This window comes from Eschrichtius robustus, chromosome 7 (genome assembly GCF_028021215.1).
Source record: "Eschrichtius robustus isolate mEscRob2 chromosome 7, mEscRob2.pri, whole genome shotgun sequence".
NCBI lineage: Eukaryota > Metazoa > Chordata > Mammalia > Artiodactyla > Eschrichtiidae > Eschrichtius > Eschrichtius robustus.
The window spans coordinates 15,881,886-15,900,286 of NC_090830.1; the positions used below are offsets into that span (position 1 = coordinate 15,881,886).

The window sequence follows — 18,401 nt, forward strand, 5'->3', positions numbered from 1 at the left end:
GGCCCGGGCTGCGGCTGGGCTGCGCCTAGCGCCGCGTGGGCGGGCAGCGGGGAGGCCCAAGGGACCGCGGGCCCCGGGCCCTGAAGCCTCCGGGGCCACGTCCCCGTGAGCGACGTGCGGGACCTGGGGCGGGGCGCCAAGCGCCGAACGGTTTGGTGGGTCCCGCCCGCCCTGGGCTGGGAGGTCGCCAACCCCTCCGCCACCCCCCCCCGCCCCGGTACCCGAGGCCGCCGTTCCCCTGCCTGGGCGGGCGGCGGGGCCCTGCCGGGGCGGGCTGGCCGCCGGGCGGGCAGTAAGGCGCAAGCGCCAGCCAAGCTGGGCCTCAAGAGGCCCTCCGCGGGCCCCTCTTGCGTCTACGGCCATACCACCCTGAACGCGCCCGATCTCGTCTGATCTCGGAAGCTAAGCAGGGTCGGGCCTGGTTAGTACTTGGATGGGAGACCGCCTGGGAATACCGGGTGCTGTAGGCTTTTTGCCTCCCGCTCCGCCCTCTCCTTTAGTCGCCCGCCGCCTCCGCCCCCGCCGCCGGGCACCGCTGCAGGCCCCACCTACCTCCGACCCCTCCCACCACAGCGCGCCAGAGGGGGCGCTCTCCGCCTGCCTGGCCGGCCAGGCGGCCAGAAGGCGGCCCTGGAAGGCAGCCGCATCCCAGCCGCTCCCGGGGTGGCTGGCCTGGACCCAGACTCCGCCTCAGGCCCGGGTGCCGGCCGTGCGGCCCGCGAGCCCCCTTGACCTGCACCTGGCCGCCCCCACTAGCGCCCAGCCCCGGCGCAGCCACCTGTCTGCCGGTGTGTCTCTCCACAGCTCCCTCCGGAAAAAGCCCCCGCCCCCGGCCGCCGTTTCGCCACGGCCGGGGGCGGGAGCGGGGGCGGGGGCCGGGGCCGGGGCCGGTTCTCCGGGCCGGCCGGCCACAAGGCGCCGGGTCCTGTGCTCGGCGGGTGGCGTGGGGGGCAAGGGTGGCCTTGCTGGGGCTAAGGGGCCGTGGTGACTCAATGGTGGCTCCCAGTGGGTTCAGGGCCGACTGCCGTCGGGCAGGCGGGCCGGCCCGGGCTGCGGCTGGGCTGCGCCTAGCGCCGCGTGGGCGGGCAGCGGGGAGGCCCAAGGGACCGCGGGCCCCGGGCCCTGAAGCCTCCGGGGCCACGTCCCCGTGAGCGACGTGCGGGACCTGGGGCGGGGCGCCAAGCGCCGAACGGTTTGGTGGGTCCCGCCCGCCCTGGGCTGGGAGGTCGCCAACCCCTCCGCCACCCCCCCCCGCCCCGGTACCCGAGGCCGCCGTTCCCCTGCCTGGGCGGGCGGCGGGGCCCTGCCGGGGCGGGCTGGCCGCCGGGCGGGCAGTAAGGCGCAAGCGCCAGCCAAGCTGGGCCTCAAGAGGCCCTCCGCGGGCCCCTCTTGCGTCTACGGCCATACCACCCTGAACGCGCCCGATCTCGTCTGATCTCGGAAGCTAAGCAGGGTCGGGCCTGGTTAGTACTTGGATGGGAGACCGCCTGGGAATACCGGGTGCTGTAGGCTTTTTGCCTCCCGCTCCGCCCTCTCCTTTAGTCGCCCGCCGCCTCCGCCCCCGCCGCCGGGCACCGCTGCAGGCCCCACCTACCTCCGACCCCTCCCACCACAGCGCGCCAGAGGGGGCGCTCTCCGCCTGCCTGGCCGGCCAGGCGGCCAGAAGGCGGCCCTGGAAGGCAGCCGCATCCCAGCCGCTCCCGGGGTGGCTGGCCTGGACCCAGACTCCGCCTCAGGCCCGGGTGCCGGCCGTGCGGCCCGCGAGCCCCCTTGACCTGCACCTGGCCGCCCCCACTAGCGCCCAGCCCCGGCGCAGCCACCTGTCTGCCGGTGTGTCTCTCCACAGCTCCCTCCGGAAAAAGCCCCCGCCCCCGGCCGCCGTTTCGCCACGGCCGGGGGCGGGAGCGGGGGCGGGGGCCGGGGCCGGGGCCGGTTCTCCGGGCCGGCCGGCCACAAGGCGCCGGGTCCTGTGCTCGGCGGGTGGCGTGGGGGGCAAGGGTGGCCTTGCTGGGGCTAAGGGGCCGTGGTGACTCAATGGTGGCTCCCAGTGGGTTCAGGGCCGACTGCCGTCGGGCAGGCGGGCCGGCCCGGGCTGCGGCTGGGCTGCGCCTAGCGCCGCGTGGGCGGGCAGCGGGGAGGCCCAAGGGACCGCGGGCCCCGGGCCCTGAAGCCTCCGGGGCCACGTCCCCGTGAGCGACGTGCGGGACCTGGGGCGGGGCGCCAAGCGCCGAACGGTTTGGTGGGTCCCGCCCGCCCTGGGCTGGGAGGTCGCCAACCCCTCCGCCACCCCCCCCCGCCCCGGTACCCGAGGCCGCCGTTCCCCTGCCTGGGCGGGCGGCGGGGCCCTGCCGGGGCGGGCTGGCCGCCGGGCGGGCAGTAAGGCGCAAGCGCCAGCCAAGCTGGGCCTCAAGAGGCCCTCCGCGGGCCCCTCTTGCGTCTACGGCCATACCACCCTGAACGCGCCCGATCTCGTCTGATCTCGGAAGCTAAGCAGGGTCGGGCCTGGTTAGTACTTGGATGGGAGACCGCCTGGGAATACCGGGTGCTGTAGGCTTTTTGCCTCCCGCTCCGCCCTCTCCTTTAGTCGCCCGCCGCCTCCGCCCCCGCCGCCGGGCACCGCTGCAGGCCCCACCTACCTCCGACCCCTCCCACCACAGCGCGCCAGAGGGGGCGCTCTCCGCCTGCCTGGCCGGCCAGGCGGCCAGAAGGCGGCCCTGGAAGGCAGCCGCATCCCAGCCGCTCCCGGGGTGGCTGGCCTGGACCCAGACTCCGCCTCAGGCCCGGGTGCCGGCCGTGCGGCCCGCGAGCCCCCTTGACCTGCACCTGGCCGCCCCCACTAGCGCCCAGCCCCGGCGCAGCCACCTGTCTGCCGGTGTGTCTCTCCACAGCTCCCTCCGGAAAAAGCCCCCGCCCCCGGCCGCCGTTTCGCCACGGCCGGGGGCGGGAGCGGGGGCGGGGGCCGGGGCCGGGGCCGGTTCTCCGGGCCGGCCGGCCACAAGGCGCCGGGTCCTGTGCTCGGCGGGTGGCGTGGGGGGCAAGGGTGGCCTTGCTGGGGCTAAGGGGCCGTGGTGACTCAATGGTGGCTCCCAGTGGGTTCAGGGCCGACTGCCGTCGGGCAGGCGGGCCGGCCCGGGCTGCGGCTGGGCTGCGCCTAGCGCCGCGTGGGCGGGCAGCGGGGAGGCCCAAGGGACCGCGGGCCCCGGGCCCTGAAGCCTCCGGGGCCACGTCCCCGTGAGCGACGTGCGGGACCTGGGGCGGGGCGCCAAGCGCCGAACGGTTTGGTGGGTCCCGCCCGCCCTGGGCTGGGAGGTCGCCAACCCCTCCGCCACCCCCCCCCGCCCCGGTACCCGAGGCCGCCGTTCCCCTGCCTGGGCGGGCGGCGGGGCCCTGCCGGGGCGGGCTGGCCGCCGGGCGGGCAGTAAGGCGCAAGCGCCAGCCAAGCTGGGCCTCAAGAGGCCCTCCGCGGGCCCCTCTTGCGTCTACGGCCATACCACCCTGAACGCGCCCGATCTCGTCTGATCTCGGAAGCTAAGCAGGGTCGGGCCTGGTTAGTACTTGGATGGGAGACCGCCTGGGAATACCGGGTGCTGTAGGCTTTTTGCCTCCCGCTCCGCCCTCTCCTTTAGTCGCCCGCCGCCTCCGCCCCCGCCGCCGGGCACCGCTGCAGGCCCCACCTACCTCCGACCCCTCCCACCACAGCGCGCCAGAGGGGGCGCTCTCCGCCTGCCTGGCCGGCCAGGCGGCCAGAAGGCGGCCCTGGAAGGCAGCCGCATCCCAGCCGCTCCCGGGGTGGCTGGCCTGGACCCAGACTCCGCCTCAGGCCCGGGTGCCGGCCGTGCGGCCCGCGAGCCCCCTTGACCTGCACCTGGCCGCCCCCACTAGCGCCCAGCCCCGGCGCAGCCACCTGTCTGCCGGTGTGTCTCTCCACAGCTCCCTCCGGAAAAAGCCCCCGCCCCCGGCCGCCGTTTCGCCACGGCCGGGGGCGGGAGCGGGGGCGGGGGCCGGGGCCGGGGCCGGTTCTCCGGGCCGGCCGGCCACAAGGCGCCGGGTCCTGTGCTCGGCGGGTGGCGTGGGGGGCAAGGGTGGCCTTGCTGGGGCTAAGGGGCCGTGGTGACTCAATGGTGGCTCCCAGTGGGTTCAGGGCCGACTGCCGTCGGGCAGGCGGGCCGGCCCGGGCTGCGGCTGGGCTGCGCCTAGCGCCGCGTGGGCGGGCAGCGGGGAGGCCCAAGGGACCGCGGGCCCCGGGCCCTGAAGCCTCCGGGGCCACGTCCCCGTGAGCGACGTGCGGGACCTGGGGCGGGGCGCCAAGCGCCGAACGGTTTGGTGGGTCCCGCCCGCCCTGGGCTGGGAGGTCGCCAACCCCTCCGCCACCCCCCCCCGCCCCGGTACCCGAGGCCGCCGTTCCCCTGCCTGGGCGGGCGGCGGGGCCCTGCCGGGGCGGGCTGGCCGCCGGGCGGGCAGTAAGGCGCAAGCGCCAGCCAAGCTGGGCCTCAAGAGGCCCTCCGCGGGCCCCTCTTGCGTCTACGGCCATACCACCCTGAACGCGCCCGATCTCGTCTGATCTCGGAAGCTAAGCAGGGTCGGGCCTGGTTAGTACTTGGATGGGAGACCGCCTGGGAATACCGGGTGCTGTAGGCTTTTTGCCTCCCGCTCCGCCCTCTCCTTTAGTCGCCCGCCGCCTCCGCCCCCGCCGCCGGGCACCGCTGCAGGCCCCACCTACCTCCGACCCCTCCCACCACAGCGCGCCAGAGGGGGCGCTCTCCGCCTGCCTGGCCGGCCAGGCGGCCAGAAGGCGGCCCTGGAAGGCAGCCGCATCCCAGCCGCTCCCGGGGTGGCTGGCCTGGACCCAGACTCCGCCTCAGGCCCGGGTGCCGGCCGTGCGGCCCGCGAGCCCCCTTGACCTGCACCTGGCCGCCCCCACTAGCGCCCAGCCCCGGCGCAGCCACCTGTCTGCCGGTGTGTCTCTCCACAGCTCCCTCCGGAAAAAGCCCCCGCCCCCGGCCGCCGTTTCGCCACGGCCGGGGGCGGGAGCGGGGGCGGGGGCCGGGGCCGGGGCCGGTTCTCCGGGCCGGCCGGCCACAAGGCGCCGGGTCCTGTGCTCGGCGGGTGGCGTGGGGGGCAAGGGTGGCCTTGCTGGGGCTAAGGGGCCGTGGTGACTCAATGGTGGCTCCCAGTGGGTTCAGGGCCGACTGCCGTCGGGCAGGCGGGCCGGCCCGGGCTGCGGCTGGGCTGCGCCTAGCGCCGCGTGGGCGGGCAGCGGGGAGGCCCAAGGGACCGCGGGCCCCGGGCCCTGAAGCCTCCGGGGCCACGTCCCCGTGAGCGACGTGCGGGACCTGGGGCGGGGCGCCAAGCGCCGAACGGTTTGGTGGGTCCCGCCCGCCCTGGGCTGGGAGGTCGCCAACCCCTCCGCCACCCCCCCCCGCCCCGGTACCCGAGGCCGCCGTTCCCCTGCCTGGGCGGGCGGCGGGGCCCTGCCGGGGCGGGCTGGCCGCCGGGCGGGCAGTAAGGCGCAAGCGCCAGCCAAGCTGGGCCTCAAGAGGCCCTCCGCGGGCCCCTCTTGCGTCTACGGCCATACCACCCTGAACGCGCCCGATCTCGTCTGATCTCGGAAGCTAAGCAGGGTCGGGCCTGGTTAGTACTTGGATGGGAGACCGCCTGGGAATACCGGGTGCTGTAGGCTTTTTGCCTCCCGCTCCGCCCTCTCCTTTAGTCGCCCGCCGCCTCCGCCCCCGCCGCCGGGCACCGCTGCAGGCCCCACCTACCTCCGACCCCTCCCACCACAGCGCGCCAGAGGGGGCGCTCTCCGCCTGCCTGGCCGGCCAGGCGGCCAGAAGGCGGCCCTGGAAGGCAGCCGCATCCCAGCCGCTCCCGGGGTGGCTGGCCTGGACCCAGACTCCGCCTCAGGCCCGGGTGCCGGCCGTGCGGCCCGCGAGCCCCCTTGACCTGCACCTGGCCGCCCCCACTAGCGCCCAGCCCCGGCGCAGCCACCTGTCTGCCGGTGTGTCTCTCCACAGCTCCCTCCGGAAAAAGCCCCCGCCCCCGGCCGCCGTTTCGCCACGGCCGGGGGCGGGAGCGGGGGCGGGGGCCGGGGCCGGGGCCGGTTCTCCGGGCCGGCCGGCCACAAGGCGCCGGGTCCTGTGCTCGGCGGGTGGCGTGGGGGGCAAGGGTGGCCTTGCTGGGGCTAAGGGGCCGTGGTGACTCAATGGTGGCTCCCAGTGGGTTCAGGGCCGACTGCCGTCGGGCAGGCGGGCCGGCCCGGGCTGCGGCTGGGCTGCGCCTAGCGCCGCGTGGGCGGGCAGCGGGGAGGCCCAAGGGACCGCGGGCCCCGGGCCCTGAAGCCTCCGGGGCCACGTCCCCGTGAGCGACGTGCGGGACCTGGGGCGGGGCGCCAAGCGCCGAACGGTTTGGTGGGTCCCGCCCGCCCTGGGCTGGGAGGTCGCCAACCCCTCCGCCACCCCCCCCCGCCCCGGTACCCGAGGCCGCCGTTCCCCTGCCTGGGCGGGCGGCGGGGCCCTGCCGGGGCGGGCTGGCCGCCGGGCGGGCAGTAAGGCGCAAGCGCCAGCCAAGCTGGGCCTCAAGAGGCCCTCCGCGGGCCCCTCTTGCGTCTACGGCCATACCACCCTGAACGCGCCCGATCTCGTCTGATCTCGGAAGCTAAGCAGGGTCGGGCCTGGTTAGTACTTGGATGGGAGACCGCCTGGGAATACCGGGTGCTGTAGGCTTTTTGCCTCCCGCTCCGCCCTCTCCTTTAGTCGCCCGCCGCCTCCGCCCCCGCCGCCGGGCACCGCTGCAGGCCCCACCTACCTCCGACCCCTCCCACCACAGCGCGCCAGAGGGGGCGCTCTCCGCCTGCCTGGCCGGCCAGGCGGCCAGAAGGCGGCCCTGGAAGGCAGCCGCATCCCAGCCGCTCCCGGGGTGGCTGGCCTGGACCCAGACTCCGCCTCAGGCCCGGGTGCCGGCCGTGCGGCCCGCGAGCCCCCTTGACCTGCACCTGGCCGCCCCCACTAGCGCCCAGCCCCGGCGCAGCCACCTGTCTGCCGGTGTGTCTCTCCACAGCTCCCTCCGGAAAAAGCCCCCGCCCCCGGCCGCCGTTTCGCCACGGCCGGGGGCGGGAGCGGGGGCGGGGGCCGGGGCCGGGGCCGGTTCTCCGGGCCGGCCGGCCACAAGGCGCCGGGTCCTGTGCTCGGCGGGTGGCGTGGGGGGCAAGGGTGGCCTTGCTGGGGCTAAGGGGCCGTGGTGACTCAATGGTGGCTCCCAGTGGGTTCAGGGCCGACTGCCGTCGGGCAGGCGGGCCGGCCCGGGCTGCGGCTGGGCTGCGCCTAGCGCCGCGTGGGCGGGCAGCGGGGAGGCCCAAGGGACCGCGGGCCCCGGGCCCTGAAGCCTCCGGGGCCACGTCCCCGTGAGCGACGTGCGGGACCTGGGGCGGGGCGCCAAGCGCCGAACGGTTTGGTGGGTCCCGCCCGCCCTGGGCTGGGAGGTCGCCAACCCCTCCGCCACCCCCCCCCGCCCCGGTACCCGAGGCCGCCGTTCCCCTGCCTGGGCGGGCGGCGGGGCCCTGCCGGGGCGGGCTGGCCGCCGGGCGGGCAGTAAGGCGCAAGCGCCAGCCAAGCTGGGCCTCAAGAGGCCCTCCGCGGGCCCCTCTTGCGTCTACGGCCATACCACCCTGAACGCGCCCGATCTCGTCTGATCTCGGAAGCTAAGCAGGGTCGGGCCTGGTTAGTACTTGGATGGGAGACCGCCTGGGAATACCGGGTGCTGTAGGCTTTTTGCCTCCCGCTCCGCCCTCTCCTTTAGTCGCCCGCCGCCTCCGCCCCCGCCGCCGGGCACCGCTGCAGGCCCCACCTACCTCCGACCCCTCCCACCACAGCGCGCCAGAGGGGGCGCTCTCCGCCTGCCTGGCCGGCCAGGCGGCCAGAAGGCGGCCCTGGAAGGCAGCCGCATCCCAGCCGCTCCCGGGGTGGCTGGCCTGGACCCAGACTCCGCCTCAGGCCCGGGTGCCGGCCGTGCGGCCCGCGAGCCCCCTTGACCTGCACCTGGCCGCCCCCACTAGCGCCCAGCCCCGGCGCAGCCACCTGTCTGCCGGTGTGTCTCTCCACAGCTCCCTCCGGAAAAAGCCCCCGCCCCCGGCCGCCGTTTCGCCACGGCCGGGGGCGGGAGCGGGGGCGGGGGCCGGGGCCGGGGCCGGTTCTCCGGGCCGGCCGGCCACAAGGCGCCGGGTCCTGTGCTCGGCGGGTGGCGTGGGGGGCAAGGGTGGCCTTGCTGGGGCTAAGGGGCCGTGGTGACTCAATGGTGGCTCCCAGTGGGTTCAGGGCCGACTGCCGTCGGGCAGGCGGGCCGGCCCGGGCTGCGGCTGGGCTGCGCCTAGCGCCGCGTGGGCGGGCAGCGGGGAGGCCCAAGGGACCGCGGGCCCCGGGCCCTGAAGCCTCCGGGGCCACGTCCCCGTGAGCGACGTGCGGGACCTGGGGCGGGGCGCCAAGCGCCGAACGGTTTGGTGGGTCCCGCCCGCCCTGGGCTGGGAGGTCGCCAACCCCTCCGCCACCCCCCCCCGCCCCGGTACCCGAGGCCGCCGTTCCCCTGCCTGGGCGGGCGGCGGGGCCCTGCCGGGGCGGGCTGGCCGCCGGGCGGGCAGTAAGGCGCAAGCGCCAGCCAAGCTGGGCCTCAAGAGGCCCTCCGCGGGCCCCTCTTGCGTCTACGGCCATACCACCCTGAACGCGCCCGATCTCGTCTGATCTCGGAAGCTAAGCAGGGTCGGGCCTGGTTAGTACTTGGATGGGAGACCGCCTGGGAATACCGGGTGCTGTAGGCTTTTTGCCTCCCGCTCCGCCCTCTCCTTTAGTCGCCCGCCGCCTCCGCCCCCGCCGCCGGGCACCGCTGCAGGCCCCACCTACCTCCGACCCCTCCCACCACAGCGCGCCAGAGGGGGCGCTCTCCGCCTGCCTGGCCGGCCAGGCGGCCAGAAGGCGGCCCTGGAAGGCAGCCGCATCCCAGCCGCTCCCGGGGTGGCTGGCCTGGACCCAGACTCCGCCTCAGGCCCGGGTGCCGGCCGTGCGGCCCGCGAGCCCCCTTGACCTGCACCTGGCCGCCCCCACTAGCGCCCAGCCCCGGCGCAGCCACCTGTCTGCCGGTGTGTCTCTCCACAGCTCCCTCCGGAAAAAGCCCCCGCCCCCGGCCGCCGTTTCGCCACGGCCGGGGGCGGGAGCGGGGGCGGGGGCCGGGGCCGGGGCCGGTTCTCCGGGCCGGCCGGCCACAAGGCGCCGGGTCCTGTGCTCGGCGGGTGGCGTGGGGGGCAAGGGTGGCCTTGCTGGGGCTAAGGGGCCGTGGTGACTCAATGGTGGCTCCCAGTGGGTTCAGGGCCGACTGCCGTCGGGCAGGCGGGCCGGCCCGGGCTGCGGCTGGGCTGCGCCTAGCGCCGCGTGGGCGGGCAGCGGGGAGGCCCAAGGGACCGCGGGCCCCGGGCCCTGAAGCCTCCGGGGCCACGTCCCCGTGAGCGACGTGCGGGACCTGGGGCGGGGCGCCAAGCGCCGAACGGTTTGGTGGGTCCCGCCCGCCCTGGGCTGGGAGGTCGCCAACCCCTCCGCCACCCCCCCCCGCCCCGGTACCCGAGGCCGCCGTTCCCCTGCCTGGGCGGGCGGCGGGGCCCTGCCGGGGCGGGCTGGCCGCCGGGCGGGCAGTAAGGCGCAAGCGCCAGCCAAGCTGGGCCTCAAGAGGCCCTCCGCGGGCCCCTCTTGCGTCTACGGCCATACCACCCTGAACGCGCCCGATCTCGTCTGATCTCGGAAGCTAAGCAGGGTCGGGCCTGGTTAGTACTTGGATGGGAGACCGCCTGGGAATACCGGGTGCTGTAGGCTTTTTGCCTCCCGCTCCGCCCTCTCCTTTAGTCGCCCGCCGCCTCCGCCCCCGCCGCCGGGCACCGCTGCAGGCCCCACCTACCTCCGACCCCTCCCACCACAGCGCGCCAGAGGGGGCGCTCTCCGCCTGCCTGGCCGGCCAGGCGGCCAGAAGGCGGCCCTGGAAGGCAGCCGCATCCCAGCCGCTCCCGGGGTGGCTGGCCTGGACCCAGACTCCGCCTCAGGCCCGGGTGCCGGCCGTGCGGCCCGCGAGCCCCCTTGACCTGCACCTGGCCGCCCCCACTAGCGCCCAGCCCCGGCGCAGCCACCTGTCTGCCGGTGTGTCTCTCCACAGCTCCCTCCGGAAAAAGCCCCCGCCCCCGGCCGCCGTTTCGCCACGGCCGGGGGCGGGAGCGGGGGCGGGGGCCGGGGCCGGGGCCGGTTCTCCGGGCCGGCCGGCCACAAGGCGCCGGGTCCTGTGCTCGGCGGGTGGCGTGGGGGGCAAGGGTGGCCTTGCTGGGGCTAAGGGGCCGTGGTGACTCAATGGTGGCTCCCAGTGGGTTCAGGGCCGACTGCCGTCGGGCAGGCGGGCCGGCCCGGGCTGCGGCTGGGCTGCGCCTAGCGCCGCGTGGGCGGGCAGCGGGGAGGCCCAAGGGACCGCGGGCCCCGGGCCCTGAAGCCTCCGGGGCCACGTCCCCGTGAGCGACGTGCGGGACCTGGGGCGGGGCGCCAAGCGCCGAACGGTTTGGTGGGTCCCGCCCGCCCTGGGCTGGGAGGTCGCCAACCCCTCCGCCACCCCCCCCCGCCCCGGTACCCGAGGCCGCCGTTCCCCTGCCTGGGCGGGCGGCGGGGCCCTGCCGGGGCGGGCTGGCCGCCGGGCGGGCAGTAAGGCGCAAGCGCCAGCCAAGCTGGGCCTCAAGAGGCCCTCCGCGGGCCCCTCTTGCGTCTACGGCCATACCACCCTGAACGCGCCCGATCTCGTCTGATCTCGGAAGCTAAGCAGGGTCGGGCCTGGTTAGTACTTGGATGGGAGACCGCCTGGGAATACCGGGTGCTGTAGGCTTTTTGCCTCCCGCTCCGCCCTCTCCTTTAGTCGCCCGCCGCCTCCGCCCCCGCCGCCGGGCACCGCTGCAGGCCCCACCTACCTCCGACCCCTCCCACCACAGCGCGCCAGAGGGGGCGCTCTCCGCCTGCCTGGCCGGCCAGGCGGCCAGAAGGCGGCCCTGGAAGGCAGCCGCATCCCAGCCGCTCCCGGGGTGGCTGGCCTGGACCCAGACTCCGCCTCAGGCCCGGGTGCCGGCCGTGCGGCCCGCGAGCCCCCTTGACCTGCACCTGGCCGCCCCCACTAGCGCCCAGCCCCGGCGCAGCCACCTGTCTGCCGGTGTGTCTCTCCACAGCTCCCTCCGGAAAAAGCCCCCGCCCCCGGCCGCCGTTTCGCCACGGCCGGGGGCGGGAGCGGGGGCGGGGGCCGGGGCCGGGGCCGGTTCTCCGGGCCGGCCGGCCACAAGGCGCCGGGTCCTGTGCTCGGCGGGTGGCGTGGGGGGCAAGGGTGGCCTTGCTGGGGCTAAGGGGCCGTGGTGACTCAATGGTGGCTCCCAGTGGGTTCAGGGCCGACTGCCGTCGGGCAGGCGGGCCGGCCCGGGCTGCGGCTGGGCTGCGCCTAGCGCCGCGTGGGCGGGCAGCGGGGAGGCCCAAGGGACCGCGGGCCCCGGGCCCTGAAGCCTCCGGGGCCACGTCCCCGTGAGCGACGTGCGGGACCTGGGGCGGGGCGCCAAGCGCCGAACGGTTTGGTGGGTCCCGCCCGCCCTGGGCTGGGAGGTCGCCAACCCCTCCGCCACCCCCCCCCGCCCCGGTACCCGAGGCCGCCGTTCCCCTGCCTGGGCGGGCGGCGGGGCCCTGCCGGGGCGGGCTGGCCGCCGGGCGGGCAGTAAGGCGCAAGCGCCAGCCAAGCTGGGCCTCAAGAGGCCCTCCGCGGGCCCCTCTTGCGTCTACGGCCATACCACCCTGAACGCGCCCGATCTCGTCTGATCTCGGAAGCTAAGCAGGGTCGGGCCTGGTTAGTACTTGGATGGGAGACCGCCTGGGAATACCGGGTGCTGTAGGCTTTTTGCCTCCCGCTCCGCCCTCTCCTTTAGTCGCCCGCCGCCTCCGCCCCCGCCGCCGGGCACCGCTGCAGGCCCCACCTACCTCCGACCCCTCCCACCACAGCGCGCCAGAGGGGGCGCTCTCCGCCTGCCTGGCCGGCCAGGCGGCCAGAAGGCGGCCCTGGAAGGCAGCCGCATCCCAGCCGCTCCCGGGGTGGCTGGCCTGGACCCAGACTCCGCCTCAGGCCCGGGTGCCGGCCGTGCGGCCCGCGAGCCCCCTTGACCTGCACCTGGCCGCCCCCACTAGCGCCCAGCCCCGGCGCAGCCACCTGTCTGCCGGTGTGTCTCTCCACAGCTCCCTCCGGAAAAAGCCCCCGCCCCCGGCCGCCGTTTCGCCACGGCCGGGGGCGGGAGCGGGGGCGGGGGCCGGGGCCGGGGCCGGTTCTCCGGGCCGGCCGGCCACAAGGCGCCGGGTCCTGTGCTCGGCGGGTGGCGTGGGGGGCAAGGGTGGCCTTGCTGGGGCTAAGGGGCCGTGGTGACTCAATGGTGGCTCCCAGTGGGTTCAGGGCCGACTGCCGTCGGGCAGGCGGGCCGGCCCGGGCTGCGGCTGGGCTGCGCCTAGCGCCGCGTGGGCGGGCAGCGGGGAGGCCCAAGGGACCGCGGGCCCCGGGCCCTGAAGCCTCCGGGGCCACGTCCCCGTGAGCGACGTGCGGGACCTGGGGCGGGGCGCCAAGCGCCGAACGGTTTGGTGGGTCCCGCCCGCCCTGGGCTGGGAGGTCGCCAACCCCTCCGCCACCCCCCCCCGCCCCGGTACCCGAGGCCGCCGTTCCCCTGCCTGGGCGGGCGGCGGGGCCCTGCCGGGGCGGGCTGGCCGCCGGGCGGGCAGTAAGGCGCAAGCGCCAGCCAAGCTGGGCCTCAAGAGGCCCTCCGCGGGCCCCTCTTGCGTCTACGGCCATACCACCCTGAACGCGCCCGATCTCGTCTGATCTCGGAAGCTAAGCAGGGTCGGGCCTGGTTAGTACTTGGATGGGAGACCGCCTGGGAATACCGGGTGCTGTAGGCTTTTTGCCTCCCGCTCCGCCCTCTCCTTTAGTCGCCCGCCGCCTCCGCCCCCGCCGCCGGGCACCGCTGCAGGCCCCACCTACCTCCGACCCCTCCCACCACAGCGCGCCAGAGGGGGCGCTCTCCGCCTGCCTGGCCGGCCAGGCGGCCAGAAGGCGGCCCTGGAAGGCAGCCGCATCCCAGCCGCTCCCGGGGTGGCTGGCCTGGACCCAGACTCCGCCTCAGGCCCGGGTGCCGGCCGTGCGGCCCGCGAGCCCCCTTGACCTGCACCTGGCCGCCCCCACTAGCGCCCAGCCCCGGCGCAGCCACCTGTCTGCCGGTGTGTCTCTCCACAGCTCCCTCCGGAAAAAGCCCCCGCCCCCGGCCGCCGTTTCGCCACGGCCGGGGGCGGGAGCGGGGGCGGGGGCCGGGGCCGGGGCCGGTTCTCCGGGCCGGCCGGCCACAAGGCGCCGGGTCCTGTGCTCGGCGGGTGGCGTGGGGGGCAAGGGTGGCCTTGCTGGGGCTAAGGGGCCGTGGTGACTCAATGGTGGCTCCCAGTGGGTTCAGGGCCGACTGCCGTCGGGCAGGCGGGCCGGCCCGGGCTGCGGCTGGGCTGCGCCTAGCGCCGCGTGGGCGGGCAGCGGGGAGGCCCAAGGGACCGCGGGCCCCGGGCCCTGAAGCCTCCGGGGCCACGTCCCCGTGAGCGACGTGCGGGACCTGGGGCGGGGCGCCAAGCGCCGAACGGTTTGGTGGGTCCCGCCCGCCCTGGGCTGGGAGGTCGCCAACCCCTCCGCCACCCCCCCCCGCCCCGGTACCCGAGGCCGCCGTTCCCCTGCCTGGGCGGGCGGCGGGGCCCTGCCGGGGCGGGCTGGCCGCCGGGCGGGCAGTAAGGCGCAAGCGCCAGCCAAGCTGGGCCTCAAGAGGCCCTCCGCGGGCCCCTCTTGCGTCTACGGCCATACCACCCTGAACGCGCCCGATCTCGTCTGATCTCGGAAGCTAAGCAGGGTCGGGCCTGGTTAGTACTTGGATGGGAGACCGCCTGGGAATACCGGGTGCTGTAGGCTTTTTGCCTCCCGCTCCGCCCTCTCCTTTAGTCGCCCGCCGCCTCCGCCCCCGCCGCCGGGCACCGCTGCAGGCCCCACCTACCTCCGACCCCTCCCACCACAGCGCGCCAGAGGGGGCGCTCTCCGCCTGCCTGGCCGGCCAGGCGGCCAGAAGGCGGCCCTGGAAGGCAGCCGCATCCCAGCCGCTCCCGGGGTGGCTGGCCTGGACCCAGACTCCGCCTCAGGCCCGGGTGCCGGCCGTGCGGCCCGCGAGCCCCCTTGACCTGCACCTGGCCGCCCCCACTAGCGCCCAGCCCCGGCGCAGCCACCTGTCTGCCGGTGTGTCTCTCCACAGCTCCCTCCGGAAAAAGCCCCCGCCCCCGGCCGCCGTTTCGCCACGGCCGGGGGCGGGAGCGGGGGCGGGGGCCGGGGCCGGGGCCGGTTCTCCGGGCCGGCCGGCCACAAGGCGCCGGGTCCTGTGCTCGGCGGGTGGCGTGGGGGGCAAGGGTGGCCTTGCTGGGGCTAAGGGGCCGTGGTGACTCAATGGTGGCTCCCAGTGGGTTCAGGGCCGACTGCCGTCGGGCAGGCGGGCCGGCCCGGGCTGCGGCTGGGCTGCGCCTAGCGCCGCGTGGGCGGGCAGCGGGGAGGCCCAAGGGACCGCGGGCCCCGGGCCCTGAAGCCTCCGGGGCCACGTCCCCGTGAGCGACGTGCGGGACCTGGGGCGGGGCGCCAAGCGCCGAACGGTTTGGTGGGTCCCGCCCGCCCTGGGCTGGGAGGTCGCCAACCCCTCCGCCACCCCCCCCCGCCCCGGTACCCGAGGCCGCCGTTCCCCTGCCTGGGCGGGCGGCGGGGCCCTGCCGGGGCGGGCTGGCCGCCGGGCGGGCAGTAAGGCGCAAGCGCCAGCCAAGCTGGGCCTCAAGAGGCCCTCCGCGGGCCCCTCTTGCGTCTACGGCCATACCACCCTGAACGCGCCCGATCTCGTCTGATCTCGGAAGCTAAGCAGGGTCGGGCCTGGTTAGTACTTGGATGGGAGACCGCCTGGGAATACCGGGTGCTGTAGGCTTTTTGCCTCCCGCTCCGCCCTCTCCTTTAGTCGCCCGCCGCCTCCGCCCCCGCCGCCGGGCACCGCTGCAGGCCCCACCTACCTCCGACCCCTCCCACCACAGCGCGCCAGAGGGGGCGCTCTCCGCCTGCCTGGCCGGCCAGGCGGCCAGAAGGCGGCCCTGGAAGGCAGCCGCATCCCAGCCGCTCCCGGGGTGGCTGGCCTGGACCCAGACTCCGCCTCAGGCCCGGGTGCCGGCCGTGCGGCCCGCGAGCCCCCTTGACCTGCACCTGGCCGCCCCCACTAGCGCCCAGCCCCGGCGCAGCCACCTGTCTGCCGGTGTGTCTCTCCACAGCTCCCTCCGGAAAAAGCCCCCGCCCCCGGCCGCCGTTTCGCCACGGCCGGGGGCGGGAGCGGGGGCGGGGGCCGGGGCCGGGGCCGGTTCTCCGGGCCGGCCGGCCACAAGGCGCCGGGTCCTGTGCTCGGCGGGTGGCGTGGGGGGCAAGGGTGGCCTTGCTGGGGCTAAGGGGCCGTGGTGACTCAATGGTGGCTCCCAGTGGGTTCAGGGCCGACTGCCGTCGGGCAGGCGGGCCGGCCCGGGCTGCGGCTGGGCTGCGCCTAGCGCCGCGTGGGCGGGCAGCGGGGAGGCCCAAGGGACCGCGGGCCCCGGGCCCTGAAGCCTCCGGGGCCACGTCCCCGTGAGCGACGTGCGGGACCTGGGGCGGGGCGCCAAGCGCCGAACGGTTTGGTGGGTCCCGCCCGCCCTGGGCTGGGAGGTCGCCAACCCCTCCGCCACCCCCCCCCGCCCCGGTACCCGAGGCCGCCGTTCCCCTGCCTGGGCGGGCGGCGGGGCCCTGCCGGGGCGGGCTGGCCGCCGGGCGGGCAGTAAGGCGCAAGCGCCAGCCAAGCTGGGCCTCAAGAGGCCCTCCGCGGGCCCCTCTTGCGTCTACGGCCATACCACCCTGAACGCGCCCGATCTCGTCTGATCTCGGAAGCTAAGCAGGGTCGGGCCTGGTTAGTACTTGGATGGGAGACCGCCTGGGAATACCGGGTGCTGTAGGCTTTTTGCCTCCCGCTCCGCCCTCTCCTTTAGTCGCCCGCCGCCTCCGCCCCCGCCGCCGGGCACCGCTGCAGGCCCCACCTACCTCCGACCCCTCCCACCACAGCGCGCCAGAGGGGGCGCTCTCCGCCTGCCTGGCCGGCCAGGCGGCCAGAAGGCGGCCCTGGAAGGCAGCCGCATCCCAGCCGCTCCCGGGGTGGCTGGCCTGGACCCAGACTCCGCCTCAGGCCCGGGTGCCGGCCGTGCGGCCCGCGAGCCCCCTTGACCTGCACCTGGCCGCCCCCACTAGCGCCCAGCCCCGGCGCAGCCACCTGTCTGCCGGTGTGTCTCTCCACAGCTCCCTCCGGAAAAAGCCCCCGCCCCCGGCCGCCGTTTCGCCACGGCCGGGGGCGGGAGCGGGGGCGGGGGCCGGGGCCGGGGCCGGTTCTCCGGGCCGGCCGGCCACAAGGCGCCGGGTCCTGTGCTCGGCGGGTGGCGTGGGGGGCAAGGGTGGCCTTGCTGGGGCTAAGGGGCCGTGGTGACTCAATGGTGGCTCCCAGTGGGTTCAGGGCCGACTGCCGTCGGGCAGGCGGGCCGGCCCGGGCTGCGGCTGGGCTGCGCCTAGCGCCGCGTGGGCGGGCAGCGGGGAGGCCCAAGGGACCGCGGGCCCCGGGCCCTGAAGCCTCCGGGGCCACGTCCCCGTGAGCGACGTGCGGGACCTGGGGCGGGGCGCCAAGCGCCGAACGGTTTGGTGGGTCCCGCCCGCCCTGGGCTGGGAGGTCGCCAACCCCTCCGCCACCCCCCCCCGCCCCGGTACCCGAGGCCGCCGTTCCCCTGCCTGGGCGGGCGGCGGGGCCCTGCCGGGGCGGGCTGGCCGCCGGGCGGGCAGTAAGGCGCAAGCGCCAGCCAAGCTGGGCCTCAAGAGGCCCTCCGCGGGCCCCTCTTGCGTCTACGGCCATACCACCCTGAACGCGCCCGATCTCGTCTGATCTCGGAAGCTAAGCAGGGTCGGGCCTGGTTAGTACTTGGATGGGAGACCGCCTGGGAATACCGGGTGCTGTAGGCTTTTTGCCTCCCGCTCCGCCCTCTCCTTTAGTCGCCCGCCGCCTCCGCCCCCGCCGCCGGGCACCGCTGCAGGCCCCACCTACCTCCGACCCCTCCCACCACAGCGCGCCAGAGGGGGCGCTCTCCGCCTGCCTGGCCGGCCAGGCGGCCAGAAGGCGGCCCTGGAAGGCAGCCGCATCCCAGCCGCTCCCGGGGTGGCTGGCCTGGACCCAGACTCCGCCTCAGGCCCGGGTGCCGGCCGTGCGGCCCGCGAGCCCCCTTGACCTGCACCTGGCCGCCCCCACTAGCGCCCAGCCCCGGCGCAGCCACCTGTCTGCCGGTGTGTCTCTCCACAGCTCCCTCCGGAAAAAGCCCCCGCCCCCGGCCGCCGTTTCGCCACGGCCGGGGGCGGGAGCGGGGGCGGGGGCCGGGGCCGGGGCCGGTTCTCCGGGCCGGCCGGCCACAAGGCGCCGGGTCCTGTGCTCGGCGGGTGGCGTGGGGGGCAAGGGTGGCCTTGCTGGGGCTAAGGGGCCGTGGTGACTCAATGGTGGCTCCCAGTGGGTTCAGGGCCGACTGCCGTCGGGCAGGCGGGCCGGCCCGGGCTGCGGCTGGGCTGCGCCTAGCGCCGCGTGGGCGGGCAGCGGGGAGGCCCAAGGGACCGCGGGCCCCGGGCCCTGAAGCCTCCGGGGCCACGTCCCCGTGAGCGACGTGCGGGACCTGGGGCGGGGCGCCAAGCGCCGAACGGTTTGGTGGGTCCCGCCCGCCCTGGGCTGGGAGGTCGCCAACCCCTCCGCCACCCCCCCCCGCCCCGGTACCCGAGGCCGCCGTTCCCCTGCCTGGGCGGGCGGCGGGGCCCTGCCGGGGCGGGCTGGCCGCCGGGCGGGCAGTAAGGCGCAAGCGCCAGCCAAGCTGGGCCTCAAGAGGCCCTCCGCGGGCCCCTCTTGCGTCTACGGCCATACCACCCTGAACGCGCCCGATCTCGTCTGATCTCGGAAGCTAAGCAGGGTCGGGCCTGGTTAGTACTTGGATGGGAGACCGCCTGGGAATACCGGGTGCTGTAGGCTTTTTGCCTCCCGCTCCGCCCTCTCCTTTAGTCGCCCGCCGCCTCCGCCCCCGCCGCCGGGCACCGCTGCAGGCCCCACCTACCTCCGACCCCTCCCACCACAGCGCGCCAGAGGGGGCGCTCTCCGCCTGCCTGGCCGGCCAGGCGGCCAGAAGGCGGCCCTGGAAGGCAGCCGCATCCCAGCCGCTCCCGGGGTGGCTGGCCTGGACCCAGACTCC

General features: G+C 76.7%; 18 non-coding genes across 18 annotated transcripts; all 18 read left to right on the forward strand.

Annotated features, from left to right (window-relative positions):
• Window positions 1-351: 351 nt before the first annotated feature.
• LOC137767969 (5S ribosomal RNA) lies at window positions 352-470 on the forward strand. The gene has a single exon (XR_011074655.1). It is a non-coding gene; the product is annotated as a 5S ribosomal RNA (ribosomal RNA).
• A 923-nt stretch (window positions 471-1,393) lies between these two features.
• Window positions 1,394-1,512, forward strand: LOC137767970 (5S ribosomal RNA). Its single transcript, XR_011074656.1, has one exon. It is a non-coding gene; the product is annotated as a 5S ribosomal RNA (ribosomal RNA).
• A 923-nt stretch (window positions 1,513-2,435) lies between these two features.
• Window positions 2,436-2,554, forward strand: LOC137767971 (5S ribosomal RNA). Its single transcript, XR_011074657.1, has one exon. It is a non-coding gene; the product is annotated as a 5S ribosomal RNA (ribosomal RNA).
• A 923-nt stretch (window positions 2,555-3,477) lies between these two features.
• On the forward strand, window positions 3,478-3,596 carry LOC137767972 (5S ribosomal RNA). The gene has a single exon (XR_011074658.1). It is a non-coding gene; the product is annotated as a 5S ribosomal RNA (ribosomal RNA).
• Window positions 3,597-4,519: 923 nt separating this feature from the next.
• LOC137767973 (5S ribosomal RNA) lies at window positions 4,520-4,638 on the forward strand. Its single transcript, XR_011074659.1, has one exon. It is a non-coding gene; the product is annotated as a 5S ribosomal RNA (ribosomal RNA).
• A 923-nt stretch (window positions 4,639-5,561) lies between these two features.
• Window positions 5,562-5,680, forward strand: LOC137767974 (5S ribosomal RNA). Its single transcript, XR_011074660.1, has one exon. It is a non-coding gene; the product is annotated as a 5S ribosomal RNA (ribosomal RNA).
• A 923-nt stretch (window positions 5,681-6,603) lies between these two features.
• On the forward strand, window positions 6,604-6,722 carry LOC137767975 (5S ribosomal RNA). Its single transcript, XR_011074661.1, has one exon. It is a non-coding gene; the product is annotated as a 5S ribosomal RNA (ribosomal RNA).
• Window positions 6,723-7,645: 923 nt separating this feature from the next.
• LOC137767976 (5S ribosomal RNA) lies at window positions 7,646-7,764 on the forward strand. The gene has a single exon (XR_011074662.1). It is a non-coding gene; the product is annotated as a 5S ribosomal RNA (ribosomal RNA).
• A 923-nt stretch (window positions 7,765-8,687) lies between these two features.
• LOC137767977 (5S ribosomal RNA) lies at window positions 8,688-8,806 on the forward strand. The gene has a single exon (XR_011074663.1). It is a non-coding gene; the product is annotated as a 5S ribosomal RNA (ribosomal RNA).
• Window positions 8,807-9,729: 923 nt separating this feature from the next.
• LOC137767979 (5S ribosomal RNA) lies at window positions 9,730-9,848 on the forward strand. The gene has a single exon (XR_011074665.1). It is a non-coding gene; the product is annotated as a 5S ribosomal RNA (ribosomal RNA).
• Window positions 9,849-10,771: 923 nt separating this feature from the next.
• On the forward strand, window positions 10,772-10,890 carry LOC137767981 (5S ribosomal RNA). The gene has a single exon (XR_011074666.1). It is a non-coding gene; the product is annotated as a 5S ribosomal RNA (ribosomal RNA).
• A 923-nt stretch (window positions 10,891-11,813) lies between these two features.
• LOC137767982 (5S ribosomal RNA) lies at window positions 11,814-11,932 on the forward strand. Its single transcript, XR_011074667.1, has one exon. It is a non-coding gene; the product is annotated as a 5S ribosomal RNA (ribosomal RNA).
• Window positions 11,933-12,855: 923 nt separating this feature from the next.
• LOC137767983 (5S ribosomal RNA) lies at window positions 12,856-12,974 on the forward strand. The gene has a single exon (XR_011074668.1). It is a non-coding gene; the product is annotated as a 5S ribosomal RNA (ribosomal RNA).
• Window positions 12,975-13,897: 923 nt separating this feature from the next.
• On the forward strand, window positions 13,898-14,016 carry LOC137767984 (5S ribosomal RNA). The gene has a single exon (XR_011074669.1). It is a non-coding gene; the product is annotated as a 5S ribosomal RNA (ribosomal RNA).
• Window positions 14,017-14,939: 923 nt separating this feature from the next.
• LOC137767851 (5S ribosomal RNA) lies at window positions 14,940-15,058 on the forward strand. Its single transcript, XR_011074573.1, has one exon. It is a non-coding gene; the product is annotated as a 5S ribosomal RNA (ribosomal RNA).
• A 923-nt stretch (window positions 15,059-15,981) lies between these two features.
• On the forward strand, window positions 15,982-16,100 carry LOC137767852 (5S ribosomal RNA). Its single transcript, XR_011074574.1, has one exon. It is a non-coding gene; the product is annotated as a 5S ribosomal RNA (ribosomal RNA).
• Window positions 16,101-17,023: 923 nt separating this feature from the next.
• Window positions 17,024-17,142, forward strand: LOC137767853 (5S ribosomal RNA). Its single transcript, XR_011074575.1, has one exon. It is a non-coding gene; the product is annotated as a 5S ribosomal RNA (ribosomal RNA).
• Window positions 17,143-18,065: 923 nt separating this feature from the next.
• LOC137767854 (5S ribosomal RNA) lies at window positions 18,066-18,184 on the forward strand. Its single transcript, XR_011074576.1, has one exon. It is a non-coding gene; the product is annotated as a 5S ribosomal RNA (ribosomal RNA).
• Window positions 18,185-18,401: the final 217 nt, after the last annotated feature.